Genomic DNA, 8,138 nt, shown 5'->3' on the forward strand with positions numbered 1-8,138 from the left:
GAGACGTGCAGTGCAAAAGCTTTGTTAGGCGTCTGCTGTTGCTTAAAAGGAGAAGACGACTGAAAATCTTTGTTAATGTTGACTTTACTCTGAAATAAACTCCAGAAACCTCCTGGGGAAAATACAATCAACTAATCATAGGCATTATGATGTCCTCACATATCTCAACACATGTCATATATGTCAACACTGTAGCCTAAGCATGTTGTTGCGTTTATGAGGGAGCACTAATCAGCTTCAGAGTAATCTTTAATGCATATGTATAAATCCAGCTTTACTGTTCACCTTGATAAGTATGGATTACACTACATCCTGCACGGGCACAGGATGTTGTATTGGATGTAAAATGTTGGGTGCACTAAGGCTCAATGTGAGTGTAATTTCTGCATATGCTGGGTTGCCCAACCAGACTGCAGACTGTGAGGGGGCCGGGGTGGTAAAGGAGGTGTCCATGGGTTCATCTGCCAAGTTCATTGAGAGCTGTAAGGTTTTGATGGGAGAGTTAAATGTCTCCAACATCTGAAACCTCATGCAGAAGAAACAGGCACCAAAGCCTGACTCGTAACTGCCTGCGGAGAACCACGAGCCTGGTCATCAGTGTCACTCTCCTAACTTTATAACATGAAAGATCTGGATGACTATGGAGACATGTGAAGTGTGCTTTTAATGTGAGTGCTGATTTCATTGCAACTTAGCTCTCTATTCACCAAATATAATAAAACATCTTTTATGTACTTTTTTACAAAGTACATTCTAATGCCTTTTTATCTCAACTTCTTCTTATCAAACTTTATATTATAAAATTACAGCAAATTAACTGAACACAGAGAATTTAAAGCTGGTGGAATGTGTGGTGCGCAACAACCACAAAATGTTTTCTCATACTTTTATGTTCCCTGATGGAGCTGAATCAAAGTCAGTGTTTATGTGTTTATGGAGGCATTTTCAGCCTTTATCCTTGTTCTTTAAAAATATAGCATCAACAAATGTTTTAGTGATTTGTTCCAGTGAAAATGTGATAATTGTATGTGGCTACATGTTGACATCGCAGTGCTAAAAGGCTTGGCTCTGGTGTGAAAGATTGTTGATATGCTAGAGTGATTGTGTGTGTATGTACATGTGTTTTGTGGGCTGGTGGGGAGAGTTTATATTGAGGCATTAGCCATTTGTTGGGCTGTGTCAGATCTAGTGCCAGAAAAACAATGTCTGGCAGAGAGTGAAACCAAATAGCAGGAACTGTTCAATTGACCCCAAACATAAGACGAGGAGTTAAGAGAGAGAGTTAAGAAAACGTTATCCTTCTTCCGTAATGGAACACACGTCTGCTTTAGATTTATGACTGTGTGCATTCGCAGATAAAGATGATGTGAAATGCAATTCCTATCACCAAACGTCTAGTTGCTACGTAACTAAAAGAGGTCAGGCGTTCCCTGTGAAGAGACGCGGTTCCTTCAGAGACGTCCATTCATCAAGTGCTGCCAACATGCCATAAGTACAAAGGACAGCATATCCTTCACTGGCTCCATTTCTCCTTTTGTTTGTCTTTCTTGTCTCTTTTCTTCTTTTAAACTCTTTTCACAGTCATATTTAACTTCATTAAAATAGTCACAGCACAAAGAAATGACTGTATTTCTTCTCCTTTTTTTGAATGACAAGTAGACTTTGTTGGCTGAGAAGCATCACTATAACTTTTACGTTTACTTTTATCTGATTTTTGATGCCCCCCATAAATATCAAGTCTTTCTATTTGTCAAGTGAGCAAACCAAAAGAATTCAAGGAATAGGAGCTTTCATTCAACTGTCAGATGCTCTCCATCTGCAATTCATTGAGGTACATATAAAAGCCTGTTTAATGGGTCTCTAAGCACATGTCGAGAAATGCCCTTCATCTACCCCAACCGGGGCAGGTGGAGACCGGGGTGGCTCACATAAAACAGAAACAAATTATGCTCAGGATACTTGAAGTTCCAAGTCCACCATAAAACATAATGTGTCATTAATGAAGTCGCCTTTTCTTGCCCTTTTTCCTCTTTCAGTTCATAACAATAGCAGCTGGGGAAAGAGTCACCAGATCTGCTTCAACTTTATAGTCTGCGCGACCATGAATAATTTACTTTGATTGCACATATCGGAAATATAAAAAGGAGATTTTTCAAATGACGGGTTATGGAGATTTTCTTCCCGGAAAGAGCAAAGAGAATTCATAATGGGGAAAGGTGACAAGACATCAAAGAGAAATTTCATAGACTGATAAGAGACAAAAGAACAGCGACTTCAAAACACTGCCAGCGTTTCCCCACTTTGTTCTTTAAGTAACCTTACTTTTCTTTACTCGCTCACATTCAACAGAAAGAGTCGTGACTGGCTGAAAGTTCTTTTTCCTCCATTTACTGTATTTATATCTCAAAGTCTTCAACTCTTGAGAGGCAGCATACATTACACTTTGTGCAAATATGAAATATAAAGAACCATTGTGGGAACAAGAAGAATGCATCCACAAGCACCATACTATATAAAACTATTATACTGATGATATCAAGAATAATTTCATAGATCAATTAAGGCTTTGGACATCTTTTCTGATGAAATCAATTCTGTGTCTTGAAGTATTAAAAACAAAGACCTGGACACACCAGAAAGAGTCACAATTAAGTTCATTTTTTATTTGCAAAGTACAGGATGTGATTTCCAAAGCTCTGTGGTGCAGTAACAAGTCACAGGACTTGTTGGTTGGTTTCTGCAGCTGGAGAGTGAACGGCCAACACACAACAACAAAACACTGAATCACTCCTGAGCCTCTTTCTGTTTTCTCTATAGTCCGTTTATTCCCCTTGACATTTTCTTCTCATTATGTTTCCATTATTGATCTACGAATGAATGCTGCTGATAGTTTTTTCTTTTTCTTGTTACTTCCACTTTGCCTCACAGAAAAAAATCACAATTTTGATGTCACCATACTTGACCAATGATCATTCTTGGCTTGGCTTTTCACCACCAGAACCAGGACCTCACTTAATATTGTCAAACACGTTCCAACTCATCTCTTCTGCTAAAAAAGCTTTTCAGGCTCAGTGGCCAACAGCCATATAAGTTCACACAGTTTATTCAAAAGACATATCCTGTACTCCTGTCTCATAAACCTCTGCATGTTATTATTGTCGTATGGAACCATTTATACTCTGACAGAGGAGGGTTTGATAAAGCTCATGATGCATCACAGCTAAAAAGTGACAACAGCTTCCTCCATTCTGGACTCTCTCTCCCTTTTACTTCCAAGATTAACTATTGATCAGTGGCTAAAATTTTAAGGGTCACCCAAGTTGAACTCATCATTTAAGGGTCAAGGGGGTGCTGGAGCCAATTGTGTGAATTCATCATTCACACTCAAATGAATTGTTTTTTTTAGATGAAGTCTGATTGATATTCTATATTTTCTTATTGTCAATGAATCCCCTGAAAAGATTAAAAACACTTGCACACCAAATCCACTCCTAAAAGCAGCACCCATCATTCAAAAAAGGTTACTTAAAAACACTGATTCATATAAAAGATGTGTTGACTATTGTTAAATATTTAGGGCCACAGACAGGCTAAGAAAACATTGAAACGGGAACTAACCTGCTGGCTTCGGTCTTTCCATACATTTTGTTGGCAATAACAAAGCTATAAATATTATATTGCTAAAAGGTATTTCAGATCAGTTTCTTTTCATTAATATGTAATGCTATGCCTCAATGCTTGAAAATGTGATCAGATTCTGTTCTCTATAGGTGGAAGCAGTTATTGTGTCCTTAAGAATGCGTTGACATACACACATAGATGAACTAAGAAGAAAAATCACAGAAAGTTGCACTTGGGACAACACTGACAGAAAAAGGGTATTTGAGAGTTCAGGTGTTTCTGTCTTTCAACAGTAAACCTTTTTTTGAGGCTGTACTTCTCTTGCTCTTTAAAACATCCCACAACTTGTATCAAGGCGGAAGAAATTAGTGAATTCAGTGAAAGGTTCATGGAGTTTGGTTCCAGCGAACGTTGATCTTCAGCTCCTTCACTTCGCACTACAGACTCCGGCTTTGTGAGCGTTCAAAGACACCTCATGTCTGTTTTCAGAGTCTGTCTTCTCCCCCGGAAAACATTTCCTTATCTTTCATCTGTCAAGTCACATTTCTCTGTCTCGATATAAGTCCAAGCAAGACCAAGCTGCAGCATGCTGGCTTCCCAGCATTAAAAGAAGAAAACAGCGTCCATAGGAAACAAATCAGCCATTTCCAAACTGCGTGCCACTGCTCAGACAGATTAAACTTCTGATAACTGAAACAATATTAGAGGGGAAGAGAGAAGTTACCCACTTTAGATACAACACCTCCTCCGTGTAGCTTGTTTTGACTCTGTGTGATCTTCTGCTACAATAAAAGAAGGGTGGATGATCATCATATCTTCTGCACATTGAAAAAAATCACACTCCTGAAGAATAGTGCACTCAAGGAGCCCAAGACTGGTATTTTATGTGCACAGGAGCGTGCGAAAAGCTGGCTCACTGCCACCGATTCCCCTCATTGCAGCACATACCAGTATACATTGACGAGTGCGGCTAAACCAAAGGTGCGAGTCACTCTCAGGAACGTTTCAGAGTATTGAAGAGGCATTCATCACTCGCAATGCAAACATAAGAGCTCTGAGGGTGATGTCAGTAGCTGGGCAGGTATCACCTGCCACCTGGAGAAAAAACCTCTAGATTTTCATGACAGATTAAACAGCGCAGAGTGGAGATGGATTCAACAGACATCCCTTATGTGTTGTTGTAGAATATCTATGGAGAATCTGAGTTAGACAGGCTTATGAGGGTGTGAAGCGTGTTTTGTACATGCTCCTTGAGTTTGATCCTGCCCTTGGTGCAAACCAGAGTGAGAAATGAACGTTCAAATACAAGAATATTTTGTGATTTGGAGACCAAAAGGCACATCCTGCAGGTGCAACATCACAAGATAGAAATCTACCCTCTGGTAGTTACCTGACAATGATTAATAAAACTCTCGGTGAAAAGATCTCCCCTGATGTAAAGTTGTCTTTTCATGTGTGGGCGGTTACACTGAATAGTCATCTCACAACGCATCTTTCTCCAATTCTGCAGGAAACTTTGTTTCCAAAGACTGGTGAGCCATATTGGACTGATTATAGAGACAACTGTCTGAGAGTCACGCAACACCACAGCACTAGATCCAAGGGGATAATTTGTCTGTTCAATTCAAAAAGGGAGAAGTAGTAAAAACTATTTTGAACTTCATAAAGAGACATATGATCATTTCTATTAGGTTATTTTGGATTTAAAACTAGCCAACTGAGGATGAATCTGTCACAGAAGGGTAGACAGATGAGAAGTCAATTTATATTTATATGATTACTGATGTGTAAATTGCTTTTCTCTCAGGACCGGCAGCACTCAGATGTCAAGGGTTTGTGATTATTCTCAGTTCATGTCCGAGTTCAGAGTCAGTCCAACATTAAAGGAGATAAACTCCAGCTGGTGCCCACATTCTGAGATAAACAGACCATTTTTCCTTAAAAGACAGAAGCGTAATAATTCATTGTGTTTGGACGAAAAATATGTGTTTTGCAGAACCAGTTTAAGAAATTGTTAACTGATGCACTTCAGGGCAACAGCAGTTCTCTGCAGTTATAATGACTACTAGGAACTCTATTCATGCAATTATGAAATAACAGAAAATGTGTGTATGTTTGTCGTTGTTGTGAGGCAATACAACAGAATAAGAACCACAGACTGACAGAGAATTCCAGGGGGCTTTGGCAAACCCAGAACATTTCTCAGTTGAATCTTGCAGTGCTGCTGATAATGCCATGATTAAAGGAAGATAAGTTAATCCACCAAGTCTGTGATTCTTGACATTTCATGATATGAAGCACAGGCCGCCTGAGGGGAGGATCACATTTGTTTAAAGCTTCAGATGACCAAAAACACTGCTCGTTTTCTCATCTCTTCATCAAACTGTAGCCTTCAAATGTCCTTATGTAGATGTCACACTTCCCCCATTGCTGATCTTGATTAACAACCACGACCTCAAGCTGTTGACTGTGTTGACTCTTATCATGATGGAGGTTTGATTTGTTTTCCATTTTAATAAAGGTGCGCTGCTACTGATGAATGCTCTGGAAATGGAAGCGGATGTAAAAATGCTAAGTTAAACCCTTCCACAACAATTCCAACAACATGAGTGAGTTGCTGCCGCTCGTTCAATCAGCAAAACAACAATACATGCAAACATCCGCACACTTCATTAGCATCTCAGAAATCAGGAGCTTTATATAGGAGCGGAAGATAAACAGGAAACACATTAATCGTCAATACTGTAAATAATATAGCATAATAGTTTCTAAGATCAGGGGACTCATTTTACCACAGCTGAGATGCCACCTGTTGACGACTCCTGGCGAGGAAAACGTGGCTCAAAGGAAATGCAAAGACACCGTTTCTTTCTCCATCATCTGTATTACTCGTATCTTAGGAATGTCTGCCTGTTATTAAAAACTCAGGAATGAGGAAAAGTCGTCACCAGCGACCAAAGTCAGACATCCAGAGCATTCCATCATCAAACACTTCCTGTAAACAGCCAAGTGTTTCCTGTGTTCAGGCACGTGGCTGTATTGCTGTATTGCATGTGGCTGTATTGCTGGTCCCTGACTGCCCGTGCATCGTTGCCTGGTCTCCCTCCACATCCCTGGATGTACAAAGGTAATCCTCCACTGGCTTACAGTCACGTCATGGCACCCAGTCCACTGATACACTCAGAGGAAACACCATCTGTTACATTTTCATTACAGGCTTTGCTTCAAGCTAAGACAATTAAAGCTAACAGAGTGCAAATGTTTGAGCCTGCACTGCCAACTTTACAATGTCTCACACATTCTTATCCACAGGACATTTTAATGACCAGAAAATGCACAATCATAAATTATCATGGGTAGCACCTGGTTTCAGTACATTAGGGTTATAGCCAGCTCATACACATTAACTGTTAATTTAAAGTAACTCTGCAGGCAGTCCTCCCACATTGGTTTGAAATTATTCCTGAATGTTGGATTAGATTGAATTTTAAATTACTCCTAACTACTAAGTGGGCTGGTAATGGCACTATAATCCCCACTATATCTCATTATGTACAATTGCTTGTGCTTGGTGTCAGTGATCAGTGAGCACCTCTGAGAAAATGCCGTGAATGGATTCTTTTCAAGGCACTTGGGCAAATTATCTTTCAGCTAAAAAAAGGACAGGCTTGGATAAGCATCTTTAGTCCCCAGGGCTTGGCCACCCCTGAGGTGAGAGGATTGCTTCTCATGAAGTGGAGGCTTCAAGTGCTGCATGTAAAAATGGAAGCTGCTCTTGTTGCTGGATCTCAAGTGGGTGGCACAGACATGTTGCCCTCTGGGACCTGGAGCCTTAAGGAGACAATGGCCGGGCTGTGTGAAGAGGGAGCTGCGGAGTCGAGGGTCACGGGGCCCCTCCGCTCAGGTCCACACCACTAAAGTGACTGTTTAGTGACAACACATAAAAAAAGGGGTTGTGTGGAAGACTTTAGTGGGGGTTTTTGGAGGTTGGGACCAAAGGCAGCCAATCCATCATGTGTCACTACAGCCCTTTGGGGACTTGGATATATGGACCCAAAAGTGAACTGACGCCTTGTAAACAGTATTTCGCAAAAACGCCTACATTTGTGCTTATCAAAAGGATATGTTAGCATTTCTTAATTTACCGATTGATGGGTCAGATCTGCAGACTCCTTGCACTAGGGCAGAGTATAGAATGTTAAAAGAGGGTGGGGACGAAATTGTTTGTATTTTGTATGAATAGGGTAAAACTAACAAAATTTGTGCCCGTTCCCAACTGGTTTTCTTCCATGAGAGGATGTAGAAACTGGATTTTTCTTTATGGCCAAACGCGATAAGAAAACTTGTTGTATGTCTAGTGCCTGCTTACAGTTCTCACAATTCAAAGCAAGAAATGCAACCTTTCCTGTTTAGTGATGAAAAACACACAAGTGGACTTATTCCATTTTAGGGTGGTGGTTTTCTGTCAGCCTTTGTTCATGGAGAGGATATAATCTATTTAGCAAAATAAAACAAAT

At 40.2% G+C, this 8,138-nt stretch overlaps 1 long non-coding RNA gene across 1 annotated transcript in view; it reads right to left on the reverse strand.

Annotated features, from left to right (window-relative positions):
* Positions 1-8,138, reverse strand: part of LOC118112519 — a 75,804-nt gene that overhangs the window by 36,818 nt on the left and 30,848 nt on the right. The window lies entirely within an intron of this gene.

The sequence above is a fragment of the Hippoglossus stenolepis genome, chromosome 7 (genome assembly GCF_022539355.2).
Source record: "Hippoglossus stenolepis isolate QCI-W04-F060 chromosome 7, HSTE1.2, whole genome shotgun sequence".
NCBI classification, from domain to species: domain Eukaryota; kingdom Metazoa; phylum Chordata; class Actinopteri; order Pleuronectiformes; family Pleuronectidae; genus Hippoglossus; species Hippoglossus stenolepis.